This window comes from Nomia melanderi, chromosome 9 (assembly GCF_051020985.1).
Source record: "Nomia melanderi isolate GNS246 chromosome 9, iyNomMela1, whole genome shotgun sequence".
Taxonomy (NCBI): domain Eukaryota; kingdom Metazoa; phylum Arthropoda; class Insecta; order Hymenoptera; family Halictidae; genus Nomia; species Nomia melanderi.
Genome location: NC_135007.1, coordinates 4,950,464 through 4,967,430, shown reverse-complemented (window position 1 = coordinate 4,967,430; position 16,967 = coordinate 4,950,464). Strand labels below are relative to the sequence as shown.

At 32.5% G+C, this 16,967-nt stretch overlaps 2 protein-coding genes across 3 annotated transcripts in view; one reads left to right on the top strand and one right to left on the bottom strand.

Moving 5' to 3' along the window:
- The window catches only part of LOC116431275 (carcinine transporter), a 70,832-nt gene extending 61,587 nt beyond the window's left edge, over positions 1–9,245 (bottom strand). Inside the window, exon 1 of the mRNA XM_031986441.2 lies at positions 9,047–9,245. The gene's annotated coding sequence lies outside the window, so the exon portion shown is untranslated. The remainder of the gene's footprint in view (positions 1–9,046) is intronic.
- Positions 9,246–14,020: 4,775 nt separating this feature from the next.
- Positions 14,021–16,967, top strand: part of LOC116431296 (glutathione S-transferase) — a 30,748-nt gene continuing 27,801 nt past the window's right edge. For both annotated transcript variants that reach the window (XM_076370781.1, XM_031986474.2), the window contains exon 1: positions 14,021–14,161. The gene's annotated coding sequence lies outside the window, so the exon portion shown is untranslated. The remainder of the gene's footprint in view (positions 14,162–16,967) is intronic.

Genomic DNA, 16,967 nt, shown 5'->3' with positions numbered 1-16,967 from the left:
GTTAGCACGCTGCGTTGCCCGCGATTAGTCATAATGGCAATTATTTTATTGTGCAACATTTCCCCCGTTTGCCGATTGAATTCCCTGTTACCGAGAGGCAACCGCTCGACATACCCGCGTCTTTAGCGTTTAAACACCTTGAATATCAATGCTCGTGACGTTCGATATATAGTTGAATTTCAATGATGAAATCGTTCGGCGTCGTGCACGGGGGAGAAAAAAAGCGTATCGAGGGCGTGAGCGCACGAAACGGCCGCCACGTTACCGATCTTTGACGGCATTGACTGTACCGCTCACGTAAACGGTCGGTAGCCGGCATAGAAAAGTAACGCGTTTATGGTAATTTCGTGCGACTCAGGTGTGCGTTGTTATGTTGTCCACGATTGTAGATTAAGGGCCTATGCACACGAGCGACGCGATCTCGCTGCGGTGACACAGCGACTGTTTCGGAGTAACAGAGAAACAAAATTCTTCTGTCTCCAGAAAAATGGATAAGAGAACTTTACGTTTTTGTTCCACATACACAATTAACTCGTTAACTGTGGAATTTAGTTTGAAAAATCTCTCATTGTGCACACAATAAAATCAAACAATGAAGCGTATACTTGTCAAACACAGGGTAAATGCACCTACGGTATATTCTAACAAAAAACTGAAGCAAAACAGAAAAAAATTACATGTTTACCTGAAAAAATAAAGAATTCATTGTTAAAAGAATTAATATCATTTTGAGTTTTAAGACGACGTATATACTCGTGAAACACAGTACACTGATTAAAAAACAGAATTTAAATCTCTTTCTTTTTTAATTACGCATGTGGTGTAAGATGAAATTTGCTCTGCGTATGTGGTACATGTACTGTCCTTCAACAAAGTTTGGTATATAGGCGTCAAATTCTTATTTCTATTTTATTCTGTCGCATTCTGCTTCATTTGCAATCTTTGTTTACACAAATCAGCCAATAACAAAAGCGACCGAAACCGAGGCGTTAACATTCATCGCGAGTGTCAAACGTCGTTGGAGGACAGTACGTAAAATCGCTAGCGTCACCGCCGCGAGATCGCAGCGGAATCGCGACGGAATCGCGTCACTCGTGTGCATAGGCCCTAATGGTGGACGTCGATGACGATGGCGACCGTATCTTTGATCGATGACACTTTTCCCCACGGTTGGCAATACTGCGCTGACAGTTTTTTTAATTTTATCTTGGAAGTGGAGCGAAGATTTTTCACTTTTTGATGGATACGTGGGTGAGCGGAGTAGGCGCAGAATGGTTTTATGGAGGTAATACGAGTGGATCTTTGTCTAATGTTTGTGGATGTATCAATTGCTTCTGAACGCATTGCGAATCAGAAATTTTCTTGTCGTTGTGCTGAATAATTATTTGTTTCACGATAAATATTTTTAAGTTACTTTTAATTTATCTACAGTAAAGATTATTGAAGTGTTAAGAATTTAACTTCAAGGAACATTTTTAAATTACGCGCATTTACTTGTTAAATCTATGCTCATGATCTAAGATACCGCATCATTTGTTCGTGGTGTATTAAGTTCGTCAGCTGTTAGTATTATATTGAGGCTTGATGCTTGTTATCAAGAATTGAATTGTATTCTTCAAGATGAACAAAAATATTGGAATAGTGATTATTAGTGTTAATAAATGTTTTATTTGTTTATACAATAAAATTGTAAATATTTTAATTTGTCCAAAATATAGTGATTATTAGATATATATATATATATATATATAATAAAATTTATTTATAAAACTGTATAAACTTATATATATAAATTTACATATAATAAAATTTTTTTTTCTGAATCTAGTATTTCAAGATATATAATTACAGTTTTATAAATAATTTTAAATGACGATGGTATCAACAAACTTTAAATATTTATCAATTTAAAGTCAAATTCTATGTCGTTTACTAAACCGTGTAAATCGTTCTTCTTTTTTATGAAAGATTGATAAATGTGTCAGTATATATGATAAGAATGATCAATGGTCGATCAAGCTTGATAAAGAATGAATGAAAAACAAAGATTAGTAGTATGAGGACAATTCATTGACATCTTGTAATATTATAAATATAGGACATACAATACTGAAATTATTATGGAAACCATATAAAACTTAGGATGGGAATTTTTTGCTCGTTCTGCTTACTTTCTAGACATCACATGTTGGAACTGTCACCTGTTTCGCTCAATGGAACACGATCTGAAAGGACACCACTTCAAAAATCTCGATGAAATGAGAAATTGGGTCGATAACTACTTCGCCTTCGAGGAACCTACATTTTTCTGTGAATTCCTACGCCTGCTTGAGAAGCGAGAAAGTATCATTGAAGCTGGCAACCATTATTTCAATTGCGCAGAAGAACAGTAGCAATATTGTTTTAATACTAGAACTATATAGCAGTCAAAATGACTGGTTTCGGTTTCTTAGTTTCGCAATTATTGACATCTTAAAAGCACTGAATATTTGAAATTACTCCGAAAATACATAGTTTCAATTCAATACTATAAAGAATATTCGAAGAAACTGAAAATGATCTATTGTTATAATTTTTATAGGAATTACATATCGATCATATCAAAATCGGTAGTTCTAGTGTTAATAATTATTTGAACCCTCGCGCCAGTCGATTCAATCCAAAAATGGATTGAAATTTATTAAAATTTATTTAAAAAATTAATTTTCAATTATATTTTATAATGCGTTACACTTTAATTTTCAATCATATTTCATAATAAAATGAGTGTTCGTTTCAATGCTCCCTTAAACGTTCAATTTATTTTCAAAGGAAAATAATTCACGCCTCAAAACTCCAGAAATATGAACTATAGGATGCAGTAATATGAATATAATAACGTTAACACTAAATGTACCCACGCTTTGTATGAATCTATTTCTATAATAACTAGTTAAATAACTAGTTACATAATGAAGATAAACAAATTAAACGTTAAATTTTTCTTAGTGAAAACAGAAACAAAAGGAAAGAAAAAAATGAAAAAAACTTATGAATCAAACAATATAAGAACTAATATAAAGTTAAATGGATAAATGCAATTGCATAGTTTCAAATTAAATTTGAAAATCAGTCATATCTTTAACCGAGAATATAATTCTCAGAATGCATCCCAGAACGATGATAATTCGATGTAACCAGTATCAAAAATAAATAACGTGCCAGCACCGAACATGAAAAGGGTCAACCAGGAAGAAAATATCATGATTTATGTTGTGCACGTCCCAATCAACGTCGTAGTGTGGACATCATTAAAACTAAAAGATTATAGTAAAAATGGTAAAAAAGAGGTGCAACACGACGAACATAATATCCGAATTTCTGGAGAATGATGTTTAGTGTCGAATAGAATACAGCTTTTCCGTACAATGCAGCTTGATTATCAATCATCATTTCTTTTATACATCGAAGTGAAATACCTTTCTGAAACGTTTACGAACTACCTACAAGTTAAATTACACGTGGGCAAAAGAAATCATCTGTCCACTCCATTTAATATCCTCAAAGAAGACTTTTTATATACAATAAAGCTTCTATATCCGAGCAATATTCAGATAATTATTACTAGATTGTGAAACTTTATGCCTTTATAAAAAATTTATAAGTGCAAAAAGTGTGTAGAATGATCATGATATGAAAAAAAGTGCTTTTCACAATTTCTGCCGTAAAAATACAATCTCCATGGAAATTCTATTTTTCTAAATATGTTCTTAAAAATGTAAATTCGCTTAAAGATCCGCAGTTTAAATATTATAAATTCTATAAGCGTACAAAAGATCGTAGATAAGGAATCTTATATCAGTGTCATTCTTCATCATTACATCTTACTATTTGAGGCGTTTTGTTTCGCCTGCATTCTTCGTTACGTGACTCAAGCAATAACGAGAATGTGTCAAAAGCAAGGCATTGCTATTACTGTAACTGCTCAATTAAGCATCGCGAGTGGATAATTCTCGTTGCCTTCGTGCATTTTAGTTTATAAGTAGTCGGCCAACTTCTGAGAAGCGTACTTTACGAATAAAACGTTTGGATAGAAGACTTTTCAATCTTTGAAGTGGTCAAATCGATAATGTCAAACTCTTTTACCCTTGCCCCACTTCATTCTTGTAATTATTTGCAATTGATACTGTTCCGCCGCGTTTACATCCCCGTTTGCGTAACCCTCGGACGTGAGCATCCCCCCACAATCGTAAATTAATCGTTTCGATGTCGACTGATTGTTTTTAAAGTGTGCTTGACGCCTTTAGATTCGCGGCAAGTGGCCTGTCGCCAGAAATCGAGGGTCAAGTTTTGTATCGATGACGTCGGGGCTCGATACATCAATTCAGTTAATGTGAATGACAGCACGTTGCGAAGCTGTTTGATCTCGGAAGGTTTACGGTTGTTTTCGTATTCAATTCATAAAGGAGAATGTTGATAAAGTGAAAAATTGTACTTTTTTGTTTCCAAATATTCGATGACAGGAAAATGTATTGCTCTCATATTACTTACTGAGTCTAATTAATTTTAAATAATGTTATACAATTTTAAATAAGCTATAATGAAGTTATGAAACAGATAGTTACAATTCTCAAGTAGATAGGATTATTTTAATGAATTTTGTAATTTATCACAAACGAATATATACAACCGAAGCTAACATTCATTCATTAATTTGAACAGGAATTTATAATAGCTTAATTATACAAATGGTTTACAGTACAGAAGAACATTAATTATTTACCAAGACAGGTTTCTATTCAAATTAATTATTATATTGCAGAATGTAAGCTTCGCCTATGAAGACTTGTTTATGTAAATCATTGGTGTCAATGTTATTATAAAGATCATTAAAATTAAATTATTTATTACCTTATTGTACGAATACTTTCTATCATTTTACAAACGTATATAAATTTGCTCAATCAAGATATACAGTTGCGTGTAAATACATTCTTCAGATTTCTGTTATATAAAAATTTGCTTGTTTATCGACTTTCTTCATTTTCATCATCAATGTTAAAATTTTTAAAACGCTGTCCCTAGAAATATCACATGGCTTTTTCGGAGCAAAGATCACGAAGCAAATAAGGTCATTTAATTAATCAATGACTCGGCTTTCGAACAAATTACGAAACCAAATGTGCTTTTAAGGGAGCTCAGTGTTTCGCATGATAAACAAACTTTTAATCATGTCGCTTGTTAGGTTAGGTTACTTTCGCTCGGTCTCGTCGCCATCAATCCCTATCCTCTTTCCGCCCTCTACGTCGGACGTGTCGTCTTTCTCTTTCGAGATAATTATATTGTTATTGGTTCGAAGGAATTTTAATTTCCTGAAAGCTTCGTGAGCACGTCTCACGAAACGTTTAATGTTAGTGAATGGCGACTAACTTCTATAAACGCGTTCTCAATGAACAGATAAGAATGTCACGATGAATTAAGAACATTTATTTCATTTAGTCTGGACGCTAGCAGATGCTTATACGACTTTATCATTTTTTCTTGTTTAATTTATTTGTTTAAGGGTTTCTGCGTTTAATTATATCATGTTTTAACGAAAGGTAGAATTATATGGACCGTTTTTACTCGCTCCATCTAATGTTTACCTCGACGTTTATGAATTAAACATTGTTAATAGACTTCTCAGTAAGACACTTCGATTTTTATTTATTGTAGAACTAAGAGAAAAATAGAATATTAAACAAATGCCTATATAGAGTATATTATTTTCTTTTCTTTTTTTAATCTTTTTATTTTTCTGTATAATTTTTATCTTATTCACGGATACTTGATATAAATTCAACAATTAACTGCCTTTCTCAACTTAACTTAATTTCATTTCATTTCTTTTAATTACATTTAAATAAAATAAGAGTATATAAAAGAAAATGTAATTATACACTTGAAGAAATCGTGGAAACAACAAATACGTAGCAACTCTAATCCTACGATCTTAAAAAAATAATAGTAATTCCTGAAAACTTCATTCCACTATGTCAGAAATTAACACATAAAACGATTTACATAAGCTGGATTATTGGAAATAATGTATACAATATACCTCTGTCAATGTTCATATACACAAAATATTAATAAATTCCTTTAAAGTAAATTAACAGTTTTGATTTCCTTCAGTCAGTACAGAATATTTTAAACGAAATAAAAGCAGAAAAGTGTTGATTTTTAAATACAAAAGGCATAATGTAACAGTCACAACTATCTCGATATTCATTTCAGCATAAACAAAATTCTCTAATTCTTTCAGCTTTTATTCCACATATCAAATAATATGTGCTTGCAACGTACATCATAGAAAGCAATATTTTCAACAAATATTTCTTCCTGAGTACATTTTATTGCTCCCAGTTTCTATAAAAACGTCCCAAATTTGTGCCAGTATCATAAAAATACAATTGAATAACTTGCACGCAGTGGCGACTGTTCCGAGCGAGTTTTCCATTCAAGAAAGACAAATTTCCTTGTCGAGGAGCGTCCTTCAGCACGATGAATTAACAGGCCGGCCGATTCAATTCCAGCTTCCCGTGTTAATTCGGATTTCGCGCGCCGCCATTAAACCGACGCCCTTCGCCCGCGCATTGGCGCCGCAAATGGGAATTTGTATTTGGATCCGTAGCCAGGAATTTGTGCGCCAAGTTGCCTCGGCTGGCAATCCGTTATGCAACCCAGTTTCGAAGTTCAACGGAGGGACGTTCGTCAAACAATGGTGCAACCCGACCTACGTGGTGATTGCTATTAATCTTCTCAATTTATTTTGTTGTCCCGTTCCGCGGGCTTCCTTGCTTTTCAAAATGTTCCGATCGGTTACTTGAAACCTTGTCTTCGGTCGACCCGATTTCAGGACCGTCCACTCACAATGGATCGTTTAATACAATAAACGTGCAACTTGAACGCTATATTTATTTCACACTTTTTTAACGCTGAACGTATCGCGGCTGATTGGATATCCGGTTTTAAAATTTGTTTTAAAATTCTGCATTTTACTTCGTCTATTTAACTTTATATCAATTTTTATATTTTCCGATTAATCAGTTTTTTAATTATTGTTTACCCTATTATTTCTGTTCTCACTAAGAAAAATTTATCATCTATGTTGTTTACCTTTATTTTGTAATCAATTACTTCATTGGTTACGATAGGAATAATTATGTATGAAGTATTAGTACGTTTAGTGTTAACTTCCTTCTGTATTTTCTTTCTTCCGCTTATTGCATTTGCTCTACTATATGTTCGTGTTATCACTTTTCGTTTATGGCATAATTTGATTTAATAGACTTCGTTCGTATCGTTTAATGAATTGTGTCTTAATTTTTCTTTCCGTCTTTTTAACTTTGTTACGGAAGTTCTTTCTTTATTTTTGGTGCAGTATAGTTTACTACAAAGTCGGGATGATGTGCAGAAGTCAAGTTGTCATCTTATTCATAAACTAATTGATTATTATTTGGTACATTCATCATAATAAATGGTGATAAATCATAGTGATTACTCGTTAAATTTGTGGAGCACTGAATATAACTGAATGGAGTATCAAACACATTTTTCTTCCCTGTAGAGGTCTAACAGAAACAGCGAGGAGTCATATGGTTTGAAAAAATTATCTGAATGTATTAAATATTTTTAAAACACACACACTAGTAGGAAGTAGAAATGCAAATTTTTTAATCTTTTAATACTTCAAACACCCACTTGAGATAAGGTTATAAATATAAAAGAATCATGAAAGTACAGTTGCCCATTGAAAATGCAATGGAAGAGTTGTTGAGAACAAGATTAGGTATGGTGATGCACGCAATAACGTTCTGGAAGTTTTCAAATCATCATAACTTAAAGACCAATGCATAAGAAGGAAAAATTCTAATATTATTTTCAACAGGAAACTTCTTATTAATCCCAGTAAAAGAAGGAGATTAACGAAACAATCGATAAAGTGACAAAGAAGTTATAAAAACACATCGGACAGTTCCAAAGATATCGCATTGATGTGACTGTACTTACAAACCCCCTTCTGTGCAGCAACCACTACAATGTTTACCTTTATCACTGTTTTTTAAAACTCTTTTATAATGCTACAATTCGAATAAATAGATACACTTTCGTACTTTGCAAGATTTATAAAATCGTCCAATGTTAAAAATTAAAAAATTCAGAGACATACTACATTTGATCGTTTTCTTTCACCCCTGATAATAATTCAATTCTTTAATCGATAACATGTGACCATTTTTGATAAAATGAAACATTCAAAGAAGTTCTCCGTGGGATGCATCGCAAATAATAAAGCAGAATATAATTTAAATTTAAGAAACTTTCGTTTCTCTCAATTTACAAAGATAAGTAAAGCATAAAAAATCTCGGTATTCGTGGAGTGACCAAATAATTATCCGCGAATCGCAAAATATTTCGTTCGGAATATGTTAATCCTTACGAAGGAAACGAAAATGTCTGCATTCATCAAAATTTCACTATTCAAATAATACACAAAAATGTTCGAAAAATGAAGATTCAAAGCAATTTCGTTAAATGAGCCGCTCATTGACCAAATCAACTAATTCCAAGTTTTAACTTTTTTAAGATTTTATCACTAAAGCGCCTCATTGGTTCTTAACCATTTATATTTAACATAAATTTTATTATCACTGGGTTTGGCACCACAAAATAATAAAAAGCCCTTTTGGCCACGGAAAAATTCCAACAATAATAAAAGTTTCTTTAAGATTATACTATTTTAAATATGTTACATACTTGGATATTGACTTTTAAAATTTTCCTTTGAATGCAAAATCAAATCAGCATAATGGAATGTATATTACTTGATTAACACAGGTACAGCTTCAATCTAAGTATTGTATCAGCTTTCTCTACTTTTTGTTTGTGAAGTTAATCGATTTCTCCAATGGGTGGCTGAAATGTTCACGAGAACAGAAGGAAGTTATATAAAAGATTTCGAAATGAGTACGCGGTTGCCAACATAAGGGTTAACAGAAAACAAGTGAAATGACCGTAGACTCACGCCAGGAATCCCGCTGAAATCCTGCTGGCCCTAGCTGCTACCGATAAACAGTGGCCACAGAGAGGACTGGCACTTCACTCATCGCCGACTAACCTTGCACTAAGCTCTATCACCTCGCTCGTTGCAACGATAACAAAACTTGCGGACGTGTGGCCCGCATTTTAGAGGGCCTGCAGTCGATCGCAGGGTACGCGGAGCGCGCGAGCATGCAATTCTTCGCCACTTATAGCGGGTCATTAACGACATGCCCTCGGACGATCCTTCGCGGGCAAGCAACATCGTTCCTCTCGTGTACACGATTCTTTGCCGGCCGTTTTTTCCCGGTGTTCGGCGAAACCATGCGACGTGCGTGCCGCGCAAACGATTCTTGCGGTTCGGAGATAGAATGGTCGCCGCTCGAGCGACATGAATCATTCGAAAGTTTGTCCGTCAAGATTTTTCCCGTGCTTGTAATACAGTGTGAATTGATCGTCCCGTTGATACAAACTGTTATTTTAGTTATATAAAGTGTACATTGTTAACTTAAGAAGTAGTTTTATCGAGCACTCGAGCAGTATTTTATCAGTATTTTTAGAGAATGAATATATTTGCATAAAAAGCCATACACTCTAGGAAGTAAGATAATTAGAATAATACACTTGTACTAATATGCAAATATTAAAATACTTTGAATTGCAAATCTTCCAGGAAAAAAGGAACTAAAAAACTAGTAATTAACTAGTTTAGTAAGTAACTATTATCGAATTTTAAATTACCGGTACAATAACATATACAGCAGCATTACCTCTTATCGTTAACACGTTCAAAACCAGTAACGTAGGCCTAAGTCTTACATCATTTTAAATTTTCTTAGAAGAATACCCGTAATCTAGTTCTAAATTATTTCACATTTTATAGAAGAGTGCTGATCGCTTAATCCTACGTTATTTAAAAATAAAATTTATATGGATATATAAATATACAAATATACAAATATACAAATATTCAAATATACAAATATATATATATATATATATAGTTCACTACATAAATTTTAATATTTTGTATATTCATACACATTTGAATAACCGACACTTACAGCATTCAGCTATACAATTTGGAATCTTATGTACGGTCGCTTAGTAACTACGACACGGCAAAAGTTGCAATCAACAGAGTAATTCCAGGTGACATGGCCCGATCTTATTTACATTGTCAAATATCTATATTTTCAATTTTTGTTATTGATATTTCGAATCTTGGACAAAATGCCTACTTAACCATTATTTGTATTCGTATTTACTTGCATAAATATATTTTCCTTTCGTTAGGTATTAATCATTTTTACAATGTAACAGTTCTTTTAAGAAAAAGTCGGCCGTCTCTCCCTGACTTACCCTACCGAAAACAATCGTCAGATTTTCAACTGGATGAAATTTGGATTGGGACACGTCTCGCTCGTATATGGTACGCAGACAGGCCTAGTGGCCCCGATACTGGAAGAGGCCTCCATTGTGCGAAACCCACGAAGATGGAGGTAACGTAATGAAACTAACTGGCTTGCTCTGACCAATTAACTGACCCAAGCACAGCATTATGTTTAACGTGCGCGCCCGTTGCATTCCCCCGTTCACGTGGCCGTTTACGCCGTAGAATATAGTGTTATATGGGAATGCGTTACGAGAGAATACCCGCGGGATGATGAATTCACCGCGAAACCCGCCAGACACGCGAGCCTCCCGCGAAACCATTCTTCGTGATTTAAACCCGGAACGCTTTGAAAATTCGATCCAACCGACCTGCGTAAAACAAATCGCAGTCCGGGACGAACTGACAAGTATCATCGATTTCTGAAATACACTTCAAATGTCGGTGTAATTTTTATATTAACCTTTGAGTTTGGAGGTGTGGCCACACAGACCTCTATATAAAAGATCGTGAATTTTACAACCAGTGAAATTTTCGTTGTATAGTTAACACTATTGCTATGTAGATATATTTAAATAAGTAGAAAGAAATGAATACAATACATTGTTTTATTACTTGCTGCAAACGAGAATATTTAACAATACTTAGTAGTTTTTAGACTTCCATATTTGAAACTTAATACACTCGCATCGGGTAGATTTTGCTAACACTTTCTTGTAAAATGAGGTATATATGTTAATGATACAAATTTGATGATATACAAGTATTTCAACATATGTGTGTTAAAACTGCAATAATTATTTTTGTAATTGATATATAATATATAATCTAGTATCTTAAAACATTCTCGAGATATTTCATTTACTGACGACAACGTTTAATGTGTTAACAGTTCGTATACTGGGCTATTAATAGACTTTTCGATGAGTGTTTTATATTGGAAAGCTGCTTAATAATTTTCTTTGAATAATAATATTAAACAAAAGTGTTTTTGTTGTTGAAAAATTCATTATGAAAGCCGTGAGTATCGGTTGTTTGTCCTCGATGAATTGTTTAGTAATTGCTGATAGATAATATGTTAATTATTATGTAAGTTACTCTCTTGTCAACCGATAGTAAATATGTAATTTTCATACTGTTAATATTGACTGCGTTATAACTGAGAATATTATATTGTAGTTTAGTTCTGTTCAATTCTTGTCTAAATTTGTTAAAACTCTCATTTTTATATATGTACTTCATTCTACAGAAAACCGAAATACTCGTTAATTTTCATCTTAAATGATTTATTATACCTATAAGCTACACGATAATTCTTAATAAATTAATCTTAATCGCCGCTACAATTCAATCTTCATCCATGTTACAAGATTAATAGGAACAATGTAACCATTGATTGTTTGAAACTATTAAATAAAATACATGAAAATTGAAGTACACTTTCATATTATTTAATTATTATTAAGTTTCTAGTAATAATCAAATTGTTTCGTATACATTCCAAATTTCACGTAACAGAGAAGAGATTTTAGAATAAAACGTGACAAAAATTTGACTATTGCGCTTGAATTTTATGGATTATTAAAATATAAAGGGTAAAATAAAAGTAAATGAGATGATTTACCATCACAGATAAAAATCTTTCATGATGCATAAGATATTGTGAGTGATTGATGCTTTCCACCTGTTTGCATGCGTGTCTGATCACAGACGGGTACGCTCTACTGTGGGGAACAAGTGCTCGTACGCGTCACCGTTTGGTTAAATACTCTTTTAAACGTTTATCTTCATGTATATATGCAATTAATTGTATGTAACTAATTAAAATATTCATTTGTTGTAAATAATCTTCTCTGTAAAAAATTTTTTGAATAAAATATTAATCTCTAGAGATATCACATAATACTAAAATCATTCTTACCAGATGATATTAAAACAACAAATGATTTTTCTAGGAAGAAATATTTTCAATATTTATGTCTGAGGATTGTAATAAATACCTTTGAATTTTAAACTGTAGGTATAAAGCATATGGTATCTCATGGGAGGAAAAGAGAATGATAAAAATAAATCGTATGCATGTTTATCTTGAAAATAATTTCAGTACAAATTATTGTCAGCATCGTTAACAAAAATTTATAATGCATATGCTTAAATAATCTTTTGTCTAAAAACTCGACATTTAATATTAATCGATGAAGAGCGAATGTTGCGTAAACATTGATTAAAACAAACGGCAGTAATGACAAGCAAAAATAAACACTGAAGTTATATGAGTTCGAAACGAAGTTGTGTACAATACTGAATATTTTTCAGAGAGTGTGCAAACAAATTCTGAAATCACGTATTAAGGATGAATTATTATCAAATGATTAACAGTTATCGATTGAGAAAATAAAATATATAAGAATAATAAAATATTGAATATTTTCAATAATGAAATACTGAAATTATTTTAATAAATCGTCAGCAGAAAAGTAAACTCCATATTCATTTAAAATTTGTATTCACCGTAGAGTCGAAACAATTGTAACCTTAAAATAACATTATCATTCATCCAATTATGATCTAAATATAATATTATTCTTACCCATTCAATTTCATTTCAAATACTCCAATATTACGAAACAAAAATTAAATTAATATTACCAAATACTACATAGCACAATTTAACTTATTTAACCAAATACTATAAAAATACTTCCTAATTATCAAACTGAAACATGACAAGGAAATCAGTTAACCATTTGAGTTAATATGGCGAGTCTCGCCCACACATTTTCCCCATACAACTCAATTTAAAACTCGATTTTCTACATTATTTTATAAATCTTCCATATCGTAACCAAAATAATTTAGGTAGTAAATAATGACGGTAGTTAAATTATATCACAACGTACAGATTGTATTAACACCAAAGGCAGGTCAAAATGACTTACTCCTGGTTTCTTCTTTTACGATCATTAAGAAGATACAAACATTTCTCAGAGAAATGACTAGATAACCTGATTTCGTAATATACGAACTAAAATATAAGCCAATTAAAATCTCAATAAATGCACGTTTATAATATCTCCAGAATAATGAAAGGAAGCCAATCTGTGGGGATGATGATATTGCAATTATGAAGAGGTCCCCGATGTTGAAGTCATCCAATGTTCACTGTACTTTATGTTTCTTTATAGCACTTCTGCCCCACTAAGTTAAGATTAACTATCGCGAGCAGAAACATCTGAATCAAAATAAATCAAAAGGGAAAGCGTTGATAAAGAGAACTGTCAAACGTAGTATACCTATGGTATATTCTAATGCGATTTTCCAAGGTGTAGGTACACGTGTATTCCGTTGTAAGAAGGAAATCGGATAGACAGGAAACGAAGCAGCAAATATCGAGAAGGGGGTGGTTCGCGATCTTCGGAGTCGTAAAACAATTTTCGTCTCGAGCAGTTTCTCGTTCGACACGGGCAGTAGGGGGAGGGATAGGAGACACGGGCCTGCAAGGGGTGGTATAAATATTCCGAGGTTGCGCATCGTGCTCGACGTGACTGGGGAGGTGGCGACGGGGTGGTGAGCAAGTGGTGCCGAAGGAACACGAGGACCCTGGATTCGTTCGTTTCGCATGCGAGCTCACGTCAGTGCGAGCCCCGCTCCGCGCGAGTGTTCGTCCAGCTAACCGACGGTAGTGACTTCTTCACGAGGACTCTGGCGGTGAGTTTGAATTTTCCGCCTTCTCCTCGCTCAAGGACTATTCAACTGATTGATCGAGAAAATGGACTTACTCGTAGTGTACAATTAACCATCTGTACTCGACAATATTTTTCATTATTTTTTTTGGACAAAACATGGATAGTATTATTTGGAAATAGTGTAAAGACAAATTTTTCGTAATTTAGGGGATAGAATTATTCGACCCATTTATCGAGAGAACGAACTCACACGGTGTAAATAATTAACTCTTTGCACGGACAATATTTTTCATTGTAAATATTCATTGTTTTTTGATAAAATATGGATAGTATTATTCGGAAATAGTGTAACGAAAAATTCTACATAAATTAAGGAACAAAAGAATTTTATTTATGTGCTTCACTTTTTGATACCTTACACAAAAATTGAATTTTAATAGAGTATTAACCCCTAAGAGATGATAATTTTTTAAGAGTGCAAGTCTCAGTTATAAAATAATAAAATATCGAATAAATGTAAAGAAAACAAAAGGAAAAGAAAATGTATCTCCAGTTACAGCAACTATAAGAATGCTTTCAACTGTTAAGGGTTAACATATTATTTACCGATCGTTATTGAATAGTTTATTGTAGATTAATAATCAGTGTCTACGAGTTTCTTAATCAAACTTTCAACAGTAACAGCGAATACAATATTGAAACAACAAATCATGTTAAGTGACATAGTTATTATTAAAGGATTACTGTTCAAAGAAAATTATTAGTATTATTATTTATTATTATTATCATTAAAGTATTACAGTCTTTCTAAAATATCACATATTTACGGTTCGGTATTTATTTAAAAAGTGTTTGCAGTGTATTTTAACGTAAAAGCAGTCCACTTTCACGACAAAAATATACAACCTGACGTGAAATAGTTTCGGTATTATCTGGGTTAAGTCAACCACCATAACCGGAGGAGTTTGACAGGGCTTTTGAAAACTTGGTGCAAAATAGACTCTGGTACTGTCGTCTGAAGGTTGATGGGGAAAGTATGGACGGTTAAACGACTCTTCTATTAGAAGTAAAAGGACTTTCAATTAGTAAACATCAGTTGGATCAATGTTAATCGTTTGGCATCGTTCTAGCCAATTTAGCTGGGAAGCAAACTCTTGTTTTTAATTATAGCGTTTGTTAGTAAAAGAGATTAATTTAATTGATATGTAAAAGATATTATAATCGAGTTATGGTAAACTGCTTCCTTAATCAAATATTAAGTTTGATGAAATTATTAATATTAAACGTAACATCTATTGTAATAATAAACCCATTCGTTGCGATAACAAGAACTTCTTTCACAGTTTCTTTAAATGGATGTTGTTATAAAACAAAGGAAACACTTTTATGTACAACTATATAATATAACAATAACAATCATTTAACTCATTACTTACACAGGTTTATAAAAACGAAGTTATTCTGAGTTTTGAGTTACATTTACACTTTCGATGTTAAATACTTGATCACTAACTTATAAAGTGAAAAATTATTCATTCTAGTCTGACTTTTGTTGGCGTTCTTGGGGAACGAAGTATGAACATAAAATGTAGCATAAAGTGAGATGGTTACAAAAGTGCTTAGTTTGTTGGTCTATAAGCTGGTAGTTACTTTACCTGTAGCACACTTAAGAGTAGTAGTTAATGAGGTACAAAGAAGTCGATATTAAAACAGACTGAAAACAAAAGTTGAAGGAGATCACTGAAACATGACGTAATGAAGTAAATCTGAACTGAAAGATACTGTTTAATAAACAAATGTTAAATCAAATTTTACACTTTAGTTTTAAAGTGAATAAATCCCATAAAAAACGATAAAAACAGAATTTAACGAAGGAGTTGATGATAAATTTTTTATATAATACATCTGCACGCGAACAGGAAATAAATTTATGAAAAAAATGCAATATATGGGGAATTCATGATGAAAATTTCACTGTGTCCTCCTCCACATTCCTCGTAGTCCACATTCCTCGATCGTATTTAAATTTGAAACTGCAATTATTTTTATCTAAGGGGATGAAAATTGATGTATAAAAGTGACTTCAAATACTTAAAAGGTTTTATTAAAACATAGCTGAATCTTAAGTAATTAAAGTAAAGAGTTGAAGACTTCAAAGCAAATAAATCAACGATATTAATGTTTCAACTCATACATCAGTGGAACTGTCTGAAATTTGTGAATATTTCGAGCCCACTTAACATTATCTTTGGTATGCACATGTGCTGTAATTGAAAAAGTTTTGTTTAAGTTCTGGAGTCCATTCCAATACATACGCAGACATTTCAAATTGATTTTGTTCTCCACGTTAAATGTATAAAGTGATTTGATTCTTTGCTATATCCTAGCATATATGTATAATGTTGCTAGCTATGCAGTTCTTACATCACTCTCTCGCTTGCAGAAATAGAATTGTCACAGGGTAGCTTGAATTATCCTAATCAAAGTTTCAATATGATGTAAGTATGTAAATTAGTTTCGTGATGCTTGTAAATGCCTTCTACTTCTCGTATGAGACTTTTCTAAAAGATGCATATTGCTTTCAAACATCATTTATCACAAATGACACATCAAAGTGTCGGTTACTCAATTATAACTACAAATTCACATTTTTATAAATTATTTTGCAACATCCTATATTTGTAGATATAGATTTTTTAACACATTATTGTGTATAGATTATTGTGTATTTATAAACACTATTTACAGAAATATTTGAAATATTAAATGTACATATATAGTTTATAGTGGGGCTACTATTATTATAGATATTGAAAAGGTGGATCTTC